Genomic DNA, 16,600 nt, shown 5'->3' with positions numbered 1-16,600 from the left:
TATTGCTTGATTAAGTTATAGCTGGCAGAAAGAAGGGGAAATGTAACTCTGCTAGTGTTTGAGGATCGTAAATACTATGGAAAGAGACAAGATATTTAGATGACTACAAGTAGAGAATAGAAAAAATTTAAGGGTAAGTATCATGGAAAACTTCCTGTCACAGAGATGTGTCCTTGCACTGTCAAGCTTTGGAATCATTTCCCAAGGGAATAGAAGAGAAACTCCATGGCTTGACAGGTTTTGAATTAGACTTGGAAAAATGTTACTCTATGCAGCATGTAGAATAATCTTCCTCTGGCAGCAAGATAGCATACGAAAGGAGGAAATTATGATCTTGCAGAAGAAATTATGGTCTAGTGATTTATGTACAGAAGTGGGCTTGAGGACACCTGTTTCTTTTCTGTATTTTATCACTGATTTACTTTATAATACTGGGCAAGTCATTTAATCCTTCTGTGCCTCTTTATTCCCATCTGTAAAAGGAATGTTTCATCATCTCAAGGATTTACTCCCTGAACAATGTTTTCTTAGCTAGATGGTACTCTGGAGTGTTGTGATTATTTTTAAGAATGCCCATAGCCTGGAGGAAACTGGAAACTCCCTGTCCCATGTGAGTTACTGCCTCACCTCAAGACCCAAACAGTGGGTTAAAGCATCCAGTCTTTCATCTCCTTCACCGTGACAGATAAAAGTCTGTATGGCATAGCTGATGGAAACCACCTAGTCTGCCCACAATTTTGCTGCACTGCTTTTGTCTTTTGTGGTTCCCACTGTAAATTAATACTAGCTTGGGAGACTAAAAAGAGAGGAAAAATCATTAGGCTGGGCTCATTTACACCCAGCAAGGCCCCAGCCTGTGCAGCGAGTGGCTCAAACACAAGACATGAACATGACATCGAGGCACCATTCTACTGCCTGCTTATTACAGCAGATTGGTGCCATTCCTGTTTTCCTCTAACAAGCTTGTTTTTCTGAATTACTAGCTCAGTCTCCTACAAGAAGCCACTAGCAATCACGCCAGTTTCATCACTGCTTTTCCCCTTGAGTATCTTCTCTTATCCCTCGGTAGCGCAGTTGTGCAGCATTGTGCGCCCAGCCTGAGCTCTCTGCCATGAAGGGAGAGAGGACACTTCTTTCTACCTTGATTAAAAGCTCCTAATGCACATTACAAATGAGATGTGATCTGTGCTGTCAAAAGTCTGGCATCCCGCGCTAGGCACGGTAACTGCATGCCTCACTGGGGTCTCCACAGAATTTTCCTGGCATACTCGCTGACTAGCCTGTTACCAGATTTGAGACTCTCAGGAAGGGTTTCTTCAGCGGGAAGCTACAGCAAGACTGTAATAGATCCAGTGGCCCCCAGGCAAGCAGTCAGGTAACAAACCTTTAGGGAACTTGCTGGGCTTATTTGAGAACACCTGGGGCTACTGTTTGTTTGTATAAATAATATTCCAAACAGCAGCAAACCCAAGGATCTCATTATTCAAATTTGGATTTACTGTCTCTTGTTTGCATTATTTATTTGTTTTAAACTATTTGCTGAGCCACTGAAGGGGCTACGTTAATGCAAGGGCTGGTCTCCTCACCATGGACCTGAGGTTTTCTTTCACACTGATGTGACTTCTGAGATCAGTGGCATTATTGTTTATTCATGCTAATTTAATTGAGAGGACAAACAAACAGACCTAGCTATCTATAGTCCTGGAGATGGAATAAATCTGATGATTAAATCCAGGGACTTTCAACCCTATTATAAAGCTTTCTGATGTATTTGGAGGAATATAGGGCCTTGTAAAAACCTTTGTCTAGAGTTTACATGTCAGTTTGCTCGTATCTGCCACAAGATAATGTAATTTAACCTGGAATGGAATAGCAGAAGAGACAGAATAAAGTCAGTAGTTAGGGACCAAGGAAAATAAGCTAGCTTGAATATACTAAGACCCCCTTGTGGAATACCCTTTCTACACTGCTGAGTCTGCTCTGTGTCCAGTGAATAGTGTAAGCATTTTGCATTTTGATATATTTTCCATTTCCAAAGGCTGTCACCTGCTCTCAGAAGTATTTTCCCAGCTAGCCTGGGAGATAAATGGGGTTTATCCCCATCTTGAAAAAGAAGATACAGAAGGAAAACATTAATTGATAGGTGCAGGAAAATTGCTCAGGAATCCCAGTGTTTTTGAAGTACAAGTGTAGCAGCAAGATATCCTTGCAAAAGCAGTTTTGTAGCACTTGTTTCTCCAAGTCTTTCAAGGGAGAACACACCCTCTGCATTATGCCCAAGCTGTCTCCACAGCTCCACCTGCTCTACCACAGCCTGCTGGAGTGTGATCCTCCCACTCTGTATTATCTGACTCATGCCACAGAATGCTTTGTTTAAAATAAATAAAAAACCAAAATGCAGCAGGCTTTGTTCCTTTGACATAAAAATTACTTCTCTCTTTGCTTGGTGGCTCGGCAATTCCCACGTAAATAATTTATCATAACAAGTCTGTAAGATGACACAAAGGTCCAAGTAGGAGGGAGCTAAATTTGAATCTTAAATGAGAGCATTCTCTGTCCCTGTTTTAAGATGTAGAATTGTGAATGGATGTTGATCTTGAGTCTTTCTGTCTGTCATTAGAGTTTAGGACTTCACTGTCAAAGATACCAAGCAAATAAATTCTAAAAGAGCAGTTTGTAACCCTGACTCATCATCTCTTTCCTTCCTTATCTCCAGCCTATGCGCTTCCTACAGATGCTTAAGAGGGCTTCAGCAGACCTTGTTAGTGTCACACTGACACCTGACATAAAATTTGTGCCTTTTTTCTAACATTTATAATAGAGGTTTTCTAAAGTGCAAAAATTACTTAAAGGTTTTGTGGGAAAGTCTGTGTCAGAGCAGCTACAGTAGGGAATAAATCTTCCAATTCTGACCCGATAAGGGCTTTGGAGAAGCAAGGTGAGAAGTAACTAAGGGGGAGCAGTGGGTTAAAGCATAAGGAATGGAGCTCACTATGGAGGGACTGTGTATGTGTTCTTTCCCTGGCAGGCCTTCTTGACAGCTCTGTTGTAGGTTTTGTCCAAGGTAAAGCTCAATGAGCAGTTCAGGGATCCTCTGTCATAGTTATGTTCCTATAATGGTGGTGTCTTTCTTCTCTTGACAAGTCAGCAGGGTGAAAGATTTGCTGCTATCAATAAAAGTGGAGGGACCCTGTAAGCAAGAAAACCATAGTGAATGTCATTTCTGAGACAGTCTTAATGTTCTACTTATTTAAAACTCAACTGAACAAAGAACAAGAGAATGGTCTTTAGAAAATAATTCTTTCAAGCTGGAGGAGCCAGTGACTAGCCATTACATGACAGTTCACCTAATTTCATCACTAAGTACATGGTCCCTTACACACCTGTCTACTCATTACACAAGCAGTAAAGACTTTTACAGTCTGTAATTTGGAGATGTAAAGGTAAGTAAGATATAGCAAGGTGCAGTTATCCCCGTTATGAGAACAGGATCCAACAGATTTGTAAGGATGTTATGTGCTTAAATTCCTTTAAAAAGCCTTGTCTTTAAAGATTTTATGTGTAACACACAAGAAATCTGTGGTGTGGTAACGAGCTGAACCTAGGTTTTACAATTCATGATTTGCCAAAGGGTGTCATTGAGGCCAAGAGCTTAGCAAGATGCAGAGAGACGACATTTATGTAGATAATTGCTGTAACTTTGGATATTCTTGTTAACAGGAACAGGGAAATTGGAAAGGATACTAAACCTCATGCTTTAGATCAAGCTTAGAGATTAGGATATTACCTTTTATGTTAGAATCTGATTGCCTCACTGCTGCCTACAGCAGAATCTCCCTGCACGTTCGACTCCATGGTTGGGTCTTGGCAGCTATTGCTTCATGAGCCAGGCTGCTGCAGCACACTAACCTCTATGTTTGCATCTCTCCTGAGGCTCAGATTTAGCAGATTACTATTTGCCTACTCACTAGATTATCCTTTCCTCCTTCCTTCTCTTTTGCCTCCTGCAGATGTTGGTTGTAAATGTTCTTCCACTGTTATTACATTGTTGTGCTATTCTCCTGCCTCGAAGTGGCTTCATTGCTCTGTGTAGCTAGTGGTATATATACAGGCGAAACTGCATATGACAAGTGATATCTTCAAATGATTATTTGCCCATTTTCCTTTCCCTTTTCTTGATTTCCATCCCATATTTCATTTCTGTAGTTTTGGTTTCAGTGAGTGATCTCCTTCTCCAAAAAACAAAACCTTATTAAAATATAACTACCTAGATGTTTGTATTTAATGTAAATAGAGATTAGTTGCTGTATTTAAAAGTTAGGTCACTGATTAAGTAACTGTAGATTCTTTGGCAATCACAGTAATAAAAGTACTTACAAAGATAGAGTCTGTATTTAGGGAGAATTAATCAGGTTTGGAAGTAAAATCTATGTGGCTGAAGTAAACATCTTTGTTGCCTTTTAGAGAAAAATAAAAAATGGTGCTAGTGGGGAGAGATGTCACTACTGTCAATTAAAAATCGAAGGACACATTTAAGACTGAAATGAAAATAAATCAGACCTGAAAGCATTGCTGCTCCTTGGACTGTATCTGTTAATAGATAACACGGGACATCATCTCCAGGGCTGTCAATCTGAGATGGTTTTGTGAGTGCCAATCTCAGTAAAAAATAATTAAATTGACAAAAGCTACCAGGCTGGATTATTTCAGTGTCTGGAAGTCTCTCACCTCTGTACAGCAAGGTTCACTTAAGCCCTTGATTACAGGAGAAAATGAACGTATTGGTCTCTTTCTGCCTAGCCCCTATTCCTGTGCTTACTAAAACCACAGTGATAGTTCAGCATGTTAATTTTTCTTGAGAAAAACCCCACAACTTTTCTGTAGTAGTAGCAAATGCTACTGTTATGTTAACTAGACTGGTCATCTGAGGTCCCAGATCTACATGGGGCCAAGGTACCAAACATCAGTTTAGATCAGAGTTTAAGACAGATAATGGAATAGGTCCTATGGAAACATTGGTGGTCTCAGCAGTATGAACATTTATATGTGACTTGTTAGCATAATAAATAGAGGACGGATATATGTCACAGAGTGTGACTGAAGCCAGGAGAGATGGTTTTTAAACCTTCTGCATGACCACCAGTAATTTATACTGCCTCTCTGTATTGCCCAATCAGTTGAGTGGTGTAAGTAATAGTGGCCAGCCTTTTTGAGAGAATAGGAAGCAAAATGCATTTGTAGGCTGATTTTTCAGGTGTTGAAAGTGGTACAGATGAGCAGAACAGGTGTAGCTGTAATGATCCCATAGATGAGTAGAAAACTGGAAAGCAAAATCAAAAGTAGCTTTTTAAATTGTTGTATGTAGGACTGAATTGCAAAGGCTGTTTTTACAGTTTGCTGATTGAAATAGAAAATGGAGTGTTGGAAAGAGTCAAGCGCTTTTCTTTTTCTCTACCCTGTATAATTAAATATGCTTTAATTTATTTCTATGTGATAGAGCAAGTGCTTAGTTGCTGTTTTTACTGACTTTTTAAAATTTAGGCAAATTTGAAATTGAGGGTTTCACTTTTATGCGAAAATGTAAAGGCTTTCTTTTGAAACATTACGTAGCCTTTTTTAGGTTGTACTTGACATTTTGGCTGGAGCAGTTTGAATATGATTCTTATTTGGACTAGTTTCAGTCAGACTGCATATGCATTTTTGGAGGGTGAGTGAAATATACAATTAAATATTGTGTACCTGTATTAAGGATTATTATATGAATGGACACTTTTTTGGGAGGAGAATGAAAAATGCACAGGTATCTAAACTATTTTCATTCTCCATGTGTTCAGAAACCTTGTGCTGTAATTGATGTGACCTCTTCTCAGACTTCTGAGGAAATGAATCTCATCAGGTTATCGTGTTTAGAATGGACATAAACCCAAGAAGAATTAAAAGCGTTAGCAGAACAATGAAGTGAAAGCTACAGTCAGAGAATGATCATTGTTCGGGAGAAGCCATTACTGGTCTGTAAAGTATGGTGCTGCTTTCCCACTCAGATGTTAGTGGGACAGATGATATTGTAAAAAAAGATGATTTTCCTTGAATGTACCAGATAAAACCAATTCGGAAGCAAAATCTTTCCACCTCTCCCGCTCCCTGGGAATGGACAAACTTGTATGAAGGCATTGTCTCCAGAGTGTTCTGAAGCTAGCTAAGAGAACTGAAGTTACATAATTTGAATTCTACCAATATGTAGTCCAAAAGGAAAGAGCTGTTCAGGAAGTGAGACTTGGAGTCTTACTATGAAATTACCTTTCTGGATATTGCTCTGACAACCAGTGTGTGAAAAAGTCCTAGCCAACTTCCTTGTGAGTTGGTGGGTCTCAATCTAGTTGAAAAAAAGGCATGACTCTAATCATGAAGCTCAAGAGCACAAATGATTCCCTTTTGGGAATCTTAGCAGCTGGAATAATTAAGCAGTGAGGAAAATTAAGCTGACTTGATGTGAATTAATCAGAGTAACTTTTAAAGTTTTAATATACACCCCCATCAGTACCAAAAAAGGCCCTGCCTGCTGGCCACAGTGCTCATCTCCAACCCACGGACGTGCTGAGACACTGGAGCTGATTACAATCTGTGTGAATATTATTTTTAATGGTTATAATAGTCCACTTCTGAGTAATCATTAAATGCACCTTTTTAATTTTTTTATTAAAAAACCAAACTAGAATATATGCAGATGACTAAAATATCAACAGTTCCTTTCTTCCTACGCAGAACTATTATGCTCAAACATTCCCAGTGAAAGCGTCTGCAGCAGATCACAAGCAGGATTTTAACTGTTCGGTTGTCTGATGTACAGATTTCTCTGTTCATTGTTTTGCAGCTTGGGGAATGGGTTGTCAAGGTAAAATTTTCAAAAGCTCATTAACTTGCCATGGAATAATTGAAGATTCCTTCTCTGGATGGCCCAAAGATATGTGTATGACACTAATCCCATCTGCCTTTAGAATTTTCTATCAGCCCATCACCTTTATATCTGAGCACCTCTTGGGTTAATGAGTTGGCATTCTTCCTGCTCTTTAGGGCTGCGGACACCAGGGAAATGAAAGGAGGCTGTTAAGAAGTTGAGTAACAAAGAGAATATGAAATGTGCCCCAGAATGGGGTCTGTGGAATGAGTTAAGAAAGGGGAGGAGTGACTGGTTGAAGATGGTACTATGGTTCTATTTCCTCTAGCATGTGTCACCTATTGACTCCCTAGTTGTTGGAGTGTTTTTGTCTAGAATTGTTTATCTTCCACATTTTAGAGACAATTAAAGGAGGTTCACTTTTGGCTTTAATGGTGAAAGTCTGTGCTTTTCACGCACGTGGGTTTTAGCAGAAGGTTCTATTATGTGTTGTTCAGAAATAGTTACAGAAAGGGTTTAGAGCTGTCAAGGTGTTTTTTCGGTCTCAAGTATGTTCCTTTTGTGTGTTGTGTAGTACACATTTTATTTGAAGCTAATCTCTCTAAAAGCAAATATGTTTATGCATTCTTGGAGAGGAGGCTCAGTCTTTCCTTCTCAACCAAGATGCACCACTGCAGCTATGCCAAAGGCTGATGCAAGCTGATCTGGATTAGCTGCTCAGTGCCAGTACTTGGGCAACAGTATCTTACAATCAGCTGGAGTGAAGCAGCCATGAAGGAGTCACTATCTGTGAAATCCTTTGAATGAGGTATTTTTGCAAGTCCTTCATTCTCTGTTGCTCTTGTTATCCCCCTCTGTAGTTCCTGTTTCAAACTGGGATCACTCCAAAAATGACCATCTTGTTTCATTCCGCCAGATGGACCCACATGCAGGCTCATTAAACCCCAGCTTGCTTATCGTTTGCATTCTCAAGACTAATGTAAGTCAAGGGAGATATTGGTGCTTGGCTTTGGCTCAGAATGCCAAAAAAACAGCAGACTGGTTTTTAACTAACTCATTCAAAAGAAGAAAAGCAAACTCTGTTTTTAATGTTAGCTTGCTCTAGTAGCAGTTTTTCCAGGGTATTTGTCTCTGTTGGATGGAAGTACACAGCAAGGATGAGTGCAGGTAAGAGCTTTGGTGTCTGTACTTTCAGGCATTTGATACAGATACTGGAGTGGAATAGGAATCCCTGACCTAATTAGCCCTGCAGAGAGAGAACCTCAGATTTCTTGTGCCACAATGTGGCAAATGAAGGCCTATATGTGGCAAACATACAAAGCACATATGGCAGGCAAGGGCCAATGAAGTATTGCTCATCATAATGGTAGAGAAAGCAAGATATTTGGTGACATAATGTGCTGCTGAAAATTGCCATTTCCGGGTCCATTCCTGAAAGGGGACTTTCCCTTCATCTCCCTCTTTCTCCTCATGTACATGTACAAACAAATCCTTTTAAAGATAGAGGAGAAAGCAAAACTAGCCTGCTCCTTCTCCAACCTCTCCCTGGAGGGCAGGATGGTAAAGTGATACAGCCACAGTTACAGCTTACAGCCAGTGCTTGCTCTCTTCCCCTGGATTTCAGTGTGGAAAATCTCAACTTGATTTTTCCTGAAGTTACCTGTATTCTGTGCACTTGTATGGGGAAAGATGCAATCATTACAGTTTTGTGAAATGTAAAGTTTGCATGTGATGGAAAACCAAGGAAAGATCATTATTTGTTCTTGATTTTATTTTAAGAGTGTGAATTCGATGCAGTTCCAAACTGTTGAGGAAGTAGAAGATGTTTGCAAACTTCTGTCAGTTGTAACTAAATATTCCTGGAAAAAAACCAATGTATTTACTCAGTTTCACGCAGTTGCAGCTTTGCTTTATTTTAAGCCTCCTCTCAGGGACAGACAGTTGAGTCACACTGAGGGTTATGAGTAACAGACAAGGAAAAAGAATAGGGTCCTCAAGCTGGCCATATCTCTCACCTTGAGTGGGGGTGTTAGCCTAAGTTGTTTGTCTGTTGAGGAAGGATCAACAGGAAAGGAGAATTTCTGTTAATGGTAGACGCTGAAAAGGACCTTCTCTCCATGACGCAAAGTGAGTCCAAAGTGCTCAAGGTATGTGGCAGCAGACAGTGGAATTGATTGTTGCAAATCCAGAGCTGGATTATTAAAACGGAGTCTTGGATCTTGGAGAGACAGGCTGAGGGAGCATCTCACCATTGCATTGCTAAAGAGGGAGGAATTCACATATAGGAAGTGGGAAAATGAGCAAAGGATCCCAGAGCAGCAGTTTCTTGAAGATTTAGTGATGCATCAGGTTTTGGTAGTATATTCGGATGGCTGTGGAAGAAAAACAAAAGATATGTATCTGAAACTGTGGCCTTTGCTCAGCAAAGTCACCTTGTCTCTGCTTTCAGTGGCAATGTTTCAATGTCCTTGTAAGATTTGTCCTACCTTCCTGTGTATTATATGTGTCTTGGTTTAACCCCAGCCAGCATCGAGGCACCACGCAGCTGCTCACTCACTTCCCCCCCACCCCGTAGGATGGGGGAGAGAATTGGAAGGAAGAAGGTAAACCTCGTGGGTTGAGATAAGAACAGTTTAATAGAACAGCAAGGAAGAAAATAATAAAGATAATAATAATAAAATGACAATAATCATAAAAAGATTGGAATGTGCAAGACAAGTGATGCACAATGCAATTGCTCACCACTCGCTGACCGATGCCCAGTTAGTTCCTAAGCAGTGATCCCTCCAGGCCAACTCCCCCCAGTTTATATACGGGACATGACATCACATGGTATGGAATACCCCTTTGGCCAGTTTGGGTCAGGTGCCCTGGCTGTGTCCCCTCCCAACTTCTTGTGCCCCTCCAGCCTTCTTGCTGACTGGGCATGAGAAGCTGAAAAATCCTTGACTTAGTCTAAACACTGCTTAGCAACAACTGAAAACATCAGTGTGTTATCAACATTGTTCTCATACTGAACCCAAAGCATAGCACTATACCAGCTACTAGAAAGAAAATTAACTCTATCCCAGCCGAAACCAGGACAATGTGTTTTACTACTGGACGATAGCATCTCTATTATCATACCTTCTTTAAAGACATAAGACCCTCTTATGCAGTATCCTTCTCCCTGCATGCATAAGCCTTTTACTTTTGCTACAAACACAGTGTTCAGATATGGAAAACTTTTTTTATGCTACTCTAGACATCAGTGGGGCCCCTATAAGTTTGCTTTTGATTGCTTTTTCCATTCTTCTGTGTTTCAGTTTTAAGTGTCCCTAGTGATGAGATTTTTATCCTCTGAGAAACGATACTGTTACTTTGTATTTGTGATCCAGTTTTGAGATTCTGTGACAAACATTATAAGGAATAAATAATAATTCCATGGCTTTTTCTCAATTTCTGGAAGATCTCCATGCTCTTCAGTCTAAATTTTTCTACTTTTAATTTAATTTTTGAACTTTCTGCATAGGTTCTTCCATTTTTCCTATGCATTTCATTTTGTAGATTTTTATTTCTCTTTTTAGTCAGCATTTGTCCAGTATTTCCATATTAAAATTTGAAACTCCCTTCCTAAATCAGTCTAAGACAAACACAGATTTTCTTTGTGTCTATTCCTGCTTAGCATTTCTGAATGGAGCTTTGCAATATTTGGTAGGCAGTCTGAAGAAAAATGAAGAAGGAAATGTCAGAGCCAAAACCACTAGCTAAGTAAAAAGGAATAGTCAGTCCTCTAGATACTTTCCCCAGCTTTTGTGTGTTGCAAAACACCCCCCCCCCAAAAACCAGGTTATAATTTTATGGGGAAATCAGGCTTTTGTGTAAGATTTAAAAAAAATATTCCTTTCTGAATTCTACCTACATGAATTTTCTTTCAATACACTTTCTCTCTCTGTGTGCAACATATAACTGTATATTTATTTATAATATATATGTAGTATATTTTAGATAGTATTTTTTGTCCTATTCTTATATTTTGATCATAAGTTGTGGTTCATCCACGATCTGAGTCATTCTGTCCGAAGCATGGCATAATATTTAATGATACCTGTATTGTAAGTTCCTTTCAATGTAGAATAAGCTATTAGGCAGTGTCAGTAGAATTCTAAATTAAATGTACGTGAACCATGCACTCGTTCTGGTTGCCTTAAAATCTGAAATAATACTTTCCTGCAATGCTATTTCCAGGAGTGTGTTTTTTCTTTGTGGAAGCCCCTTGCAAAGCTTTACGAACAGTATTTTCTCTGTCATCACAACACAAAACATTATGACTGGTTAGTGGCAAAATACAGCAAAGGAAAGAATATTGTCTGCAGGGGAATTTTATGTAGCCAAGAATATATTTACCCAAAGCAGATTTTAGTCAGACCACTGAAATTCTTGCACTATGTTTATGCCTGATCACATATATCGGACTTAATATTTTGTGGTGTTTGTGATCATTTTTGAGTGCTGCATTCAGGACTGCTCTAGCTGTCTCTGGAATTTGTTCATCAAGAAGTTCTCTACCAGTAGGGTGCATCACAGGCCTCTTCAAATTCCATTTACTTCCACTTCTGTTTTCAAAACTGTCTCTTCAGTGGTCTTGCATGTAATGAGGCTTGGTTTCCATTTGCAGTGTGGTGGTTCTGCACATCCTTGTCTCCCATCCTTTTCTCCTTTTCTTCATCTCCCTGAGTCTTCATGTTTCTCTCAGTGCTCATTTCCCTGTAAACCTACAGTGGGATGCAGGATCGAAAGCCCCAGGGTTTTAAATCCCAAGCCAAGTCGGAGTGAGAAAGGCAAATATTGCTCCCACACTGTCACTGCAACCTGTGCCTTGATTTGTAGATGAAAACTTCTCTGGTGTTGTCTAGTCTTATTGCCTTTGAGTCCTTTGTAAACCCCAGCATCTTTGTCTTTGCTTACTATAGAGGCATATATAGTTGCATGGATCTGAAGTGTCAAACTGCTCAGTTTCTGGTGCTCTCTATCAAGATATATGATAAGCACTCAAAAGACTCTTGACTTTAAGTGTCTGTATTGAATCTAATCTGGAAAAAAAAAAGGAAAAAGCATAAAAATTCAGGTTATTTTGGGAATGAAAATGTTACTTTATTTTTTGTTTTCTCTCCCTCAGTGAGCTTTGTAGTTGGACACATGGTTACTAAGAGAGTCTGGCTTTACAGCTGGAGCAATATAAAAATAGTTTCAATTAAAAAGATGTGAAAAAATATAATTAAAAAGATGTGAAAAAATATAAAAGTATCAGAAACATTTGGTTTTCTTAATAAAAGTGTGAAATTTACAGAGACCAGGATGGTGCAGTTGGGTATAAAGATTTTGCTCCTAGTCAGTTGATATGACCTTCATGAATCACTCTGGGCTTTTCTAGTCATGAATAATACCCATATCCAAATTGTACCAATAAAACCTATATACTATACCCCACAATATTTTGTTGTCTTTCTGTAACTAAATGATAAACCTCACCTAAAATATTCTGCAAATTTCTCCATTTGGACCCTGTTATCAGACTAGCTAGAAATGATTCACTGCCTACAAGGGTTTCATAACACTAGAAGAAAGAAGATGCAATGCACCCCTATTTTACAGGTAAAAAGTGGAGCCATAGGGGTCTAGTGACTTTCCCAATGTCACATACTAAGTCAGAGACAGATCTCCTGTGTCCTGGGCAGGCAGCACAATGACTGAGACATCCCTCAACCTAGTGGAGTTTGTGACCTAGATGAACATGTTTGGTGCATCTAGCAATGCTTCAGCCCTGTTTCTGCTGGGTACATCTGTAATGTTTGGCTGTCTTGCAGGTATTTTTGCCTCTGTGCACAATCTGGAAAGCTGATAGGTCTGCAAGCTTGGCCATTGCAACTTTCTGGAACCAGTATCAACAAACAGTTAAGGTGTCAGTGAGTTGTGCGTTATAATATCCTTGCAAAATTGAGCTCGGTTACTGGTAGTAGCTGCAGCGAATTTGCAGAGAGCTTTGGATAATGGAAATCTGCCATAAGCTGTGCTGTCAGTAGGTAGAAAAGGTCAGCTGTGTATTCTGTTGGAGAAAGAAAATTGTGGTAAAGGTCAGAAGGATTAAGACATTTTCACTCCACCTCAATCTGCCAGTTCCTCTGGTTCTTTACTGCAGTGCATGTTTTATGGAGTGCGGTATATAATTAGAAAGCTGAGAAACCCAACAATGAAAGCCCATCTCCAATTTTTATCTTTAGCCCTTCAAGCTGAGATTAAGTTAAGGAAGGAAAGGAGGTTTTTAATACTATCCCCTCTCCTCCCACCAAAAAAAGTAAGCTATGGAGCACAGTGTGCTTTCAATAACCTAAGTGATGTTAATCTGAAGTGAAACACACTTTGTTATTGAACATAGCTCTCTATAATTGAATACTGCAATCACAGCACTGGCTGTGTGCTCTAGGCTTCTTTTGAGAGCCAGTGGATTTATTCTTATTTTCTTGTAAGTAATGTCGTTAAGATGTGCTGGTTTTTATTAATCATGGTACGTTGTCTGATGCAAGGTTGTAATATAACAAATCGGTGCATATTTGCAGGGGACTCTCAAAGAAGCTGCATATTTGAAAACTAAGGAAACTCTCTGTTTTCCTGTACATAACAAGCCTCTGGAACTGACTGCTGTGCAGTGTTGTGGGATCTTAAGTGTGTTAGAAATGTTACATGGAACACTATATGTAAGTAATGAGCAATCTCTCACTGATAAAAGTTGATTAGAAAGCCTTATAAGAAATATAAAATCCAATAGTTTATAATATAAACAAACTATCAAGTAAGAAGGAAATAATATATTTAGGCCAGATATTCAGTAACTACCTATCAAAAGTATTCTTGTACTGAAGCATCTATTACCAATAACTCCAAAGCACATTCTTGGTAATATTGCTAAGAGCTAAGTGTCTGTTCATTCTTCTCTTCTCCTCTGCATTTCTCAGGAACTACACATTCACAGTTGCACAGGCCATGACACAGAATTGAACGCTGGATATTAGCAAACCATATTCCATGCAAAGCTTGTCCAAAATGTAAAACCACTTGTTTTCAATATTCACTAGCTTTGATCTGCTAACAGTTGCCTGTGCATTTGCTGGCATTGATATTAGCCAAAGGGTGTCTCTCTCTCTCTTTCTTCCCCCCCCCCCTTTCTTCCCCCCCCCCCTTTCTTCCCCCCCCCTCTTTCTTCCCCCCCCTCTTTCTTCCCCCCCCTCTTTCTTCCCCCCCCTCTTTCTTCCCCCCCTCTTTCTTCCCCCCCTCTTTCTTCCCCCCCTCTTTCTTCCCCCCCTCTTTCTTCCCCCCCTCTTTCTTCCCCCCCTCTTTCTTCCCCCCCCTCTTTCTTCCCCCCCCTCTTTCTTCCCCCCCCTCTTTCTTCCCCCCCCTCTTTCTTCCCCCCCCTCTTTCTTCCCCCCCTCTTTCTTCCCCCCCCTCTTTCTTCCCCCCCCTCTTTCTTCCCCCCCTCTTTCTTCCCCCCCCTCTTTCTTCCCCCCCCTCTTTCTTCCCCCCCCTCTTTCTTCCCCCCCTCTTTCTTCCCCCCCTCTTTCTTCCCCCCCTCTTTCTTCCCCCCCTCTTTCTTCCCCCCCTCTTTCTTCCCCCCTCTTTCTTCCCCCCCTCTTTCTTCCCCCCCTCTTTCTTCCCCCCCTCTTTCTTCCCCCCCTCTTTCTTCCCCCCCTCTTTCTTCCCCCCTCTTTCTCTCTTTCTTCCCCCCCTCTTTCTTCCCCCCCTCTTTCTTCCCCCCCCTCTTTCTTCCCCCCCCTCTTTCTTCCCCCCCCTCTTTCTTCCCCCCCCTCTTTCTTCCCCCCCCTCTTTCTTCCCCCCCCTCTTTCTTCCCCCCCTCTTTCTTCCCCCCCCTCTTTCTTCCCCCCCCTCTTTCTTCCCCCCCCTCTTTCTTCCCCCCCTCTTTCTTCCCCCCTCTTTCTTCCCCCCTCTTTCTTCCCCCCCTCTTTCTTCCCCCCCTCTTTCTTCCCCCCCTCTTTCTTCCCCCCCTCTTTCTTCCCCCCCTCTTTCTTCCCCCCCTCTTTCTTCCCCCCCTCTTTCTTCCCCCCCTCTTTCTTCCCCCCCTCTTTCTTCCCCCCCTCTTTCTTCCCCCCTCTTTCTTCCCCCCCTCTTTCTTCCCCCCCTCTTTCTTCCCCCCCTCTTTCTTCCCCCCCTCTTTCTTCCCCCCCTCTTTCTTCCCCCCCTCTTTCTTCCCCCCCTCTTTCTTCCCCCCCTCTTTCTTCCCCCCCTCTTTCTTCCCCCCCTCTTTCTTCCCCCCCTCTTTCTTCCCCCCCTCTTTCTTCCCCCCCTCTTTCTTCCCCCCCTCTTTCTTCCCCCCCTCTTTCTTCCCCCCCTCTTTCTTCCCCCCCTCTTTCTTCCCCCCCTCTTTCTTCCCCCCCTCTTTCTTCCCCCCCTCTTTCTTCCCCCCCTCTTTCTTCCCCCCCTCTTTCTTCCCCCCCTCTTTCTTCCCCCCCTCTTTCTTCCCCCCCTCTTTCTTCCCCCCCTCTTTCTTCCCCCCCTCTTTCTTCCCCCCCTCTTTCTTCCCCCCCCTCTTTCTTCCCCCCCCTCTTTCTTCCCCCCCTCTTTCTTCCCCCCCCTCTTTCTTCCCCCCCCTCTTTCTTCCCCCCCCTCTTTCTTCCCCCCCTCTTTCTTTCCCCCCCCTCTTTCTTTCCCCCCCCTCTTTCTTTCCCCCCCCTCTTTCTTCCCCCCCCCTCTTTCTTCCCCCCCCTCTTTCTTCCCCCCCCTCTTTCTTCCCCCCCCTCTTTCTTTCCCCCCCCTCTTTCTTTCCCCCCCCTCTTTCTTTCCCCCCCCTCTTTCTTTCCCCCCCTCTTTCTTTCCCCCCCTCTTTCTTTCCCCCCCTCTTTCTTTCCCCCCCTCTTTCTTTCCCCCCCTCTTTCTTTCCCCCCCTCTTTCTTCCCCCCCCTCTTTCTTCCCCCCCCTCTTTCTTCCCCCCCCTCTTTCTTCCCCCCCCTCTTTCTTCCCCCCCCTCTTTCTTCCCCCCCCTCTTTCTTCCCCCCCCTCTTTCTTCCCCCCCCTCTTTCTTCCCCCCCCTCTTTCTTCCCCCCCCTCTTTCTTCCCCCCCCTCTTTCTTTCCCCCCCCTCTTTCTTTCCCCCCCCTCTTTCTTTCCCCCCCCTCTTTCTTTCCCCCCCCTCTTTCTTTCCCCCCCCTCTTTCTTTCCCCCCCCTTTCAATAATGATATAATTACTAAATAACAGAGCATGTGATATGTGTCTCATCTTACTGTAGCTGTCTGCCTCTGTGAAGAGGGAGTTGGCATTTTTGAGGGTGCAATAGTAAAGGCAGAGTGTTTGTCAGGATAACAGGGTTGTGGTGAAGAGCCCAACTCCATGGTGGTTGAGATGGCTGCAAGCCGCTCTCTTTCTTAACAACAGCAGAGATACCTGCAGCAGCACAGAGAGAATAAGAGCTAATGAAAGGAGAAAATGAGCTTCATAAACTCAAGGTTTAAAGTTGATGGTGTAGACCTTAGGGACTGGCAGATGCATTGGTTTGCAAGGAAAATCTTTAAGTTTATTAAAATATAAAGATGAAAATGTATATGGTAGAGGAATCTGAGCCTTTGTCCCTAATGTTTTCCTGTGGTCCCCATTACACCTACTGTTTCTGCCACTGAGTCTTTTCTTGCAGTAACATTGCCATGCAACTTTCACTGGCAT

At 42.0% G+C, this 16,600-nt stretch overlaps 1 protein-coding gene across 21 annotated transcripts in view; it reads left to right on the top strand.

Moving 5' to 3' along the window:
* The window catches only part of NRXN3 (neurexin 3), a 1,032,385-nt gene that overhangs the window by 550,264 nt on the left and 465,521 nt on the right, over window positions 1-16,600 (top strand). The window lies entirely within an intron of this gene.

The sequence above is a fragment of the Buteo buteo genome, chromosome 6 (assembly GCF_964188355.1).
Source record: "Buteo buteo chromosome 6, bButBut1.hap1.1, whole genome shotgun sequence".
In the NCBI taxonomy this organism is placed as follows: Eukaryota; Metazoa; Chordata; class Aves; order Accipitriformes; family Accipitridae; genus Buteo; species Buteo buteo.
Note: the sequence above shows the minus strand (reverse complement) of the source record. Positions and strands in the feature narration are given on the sequence as shown.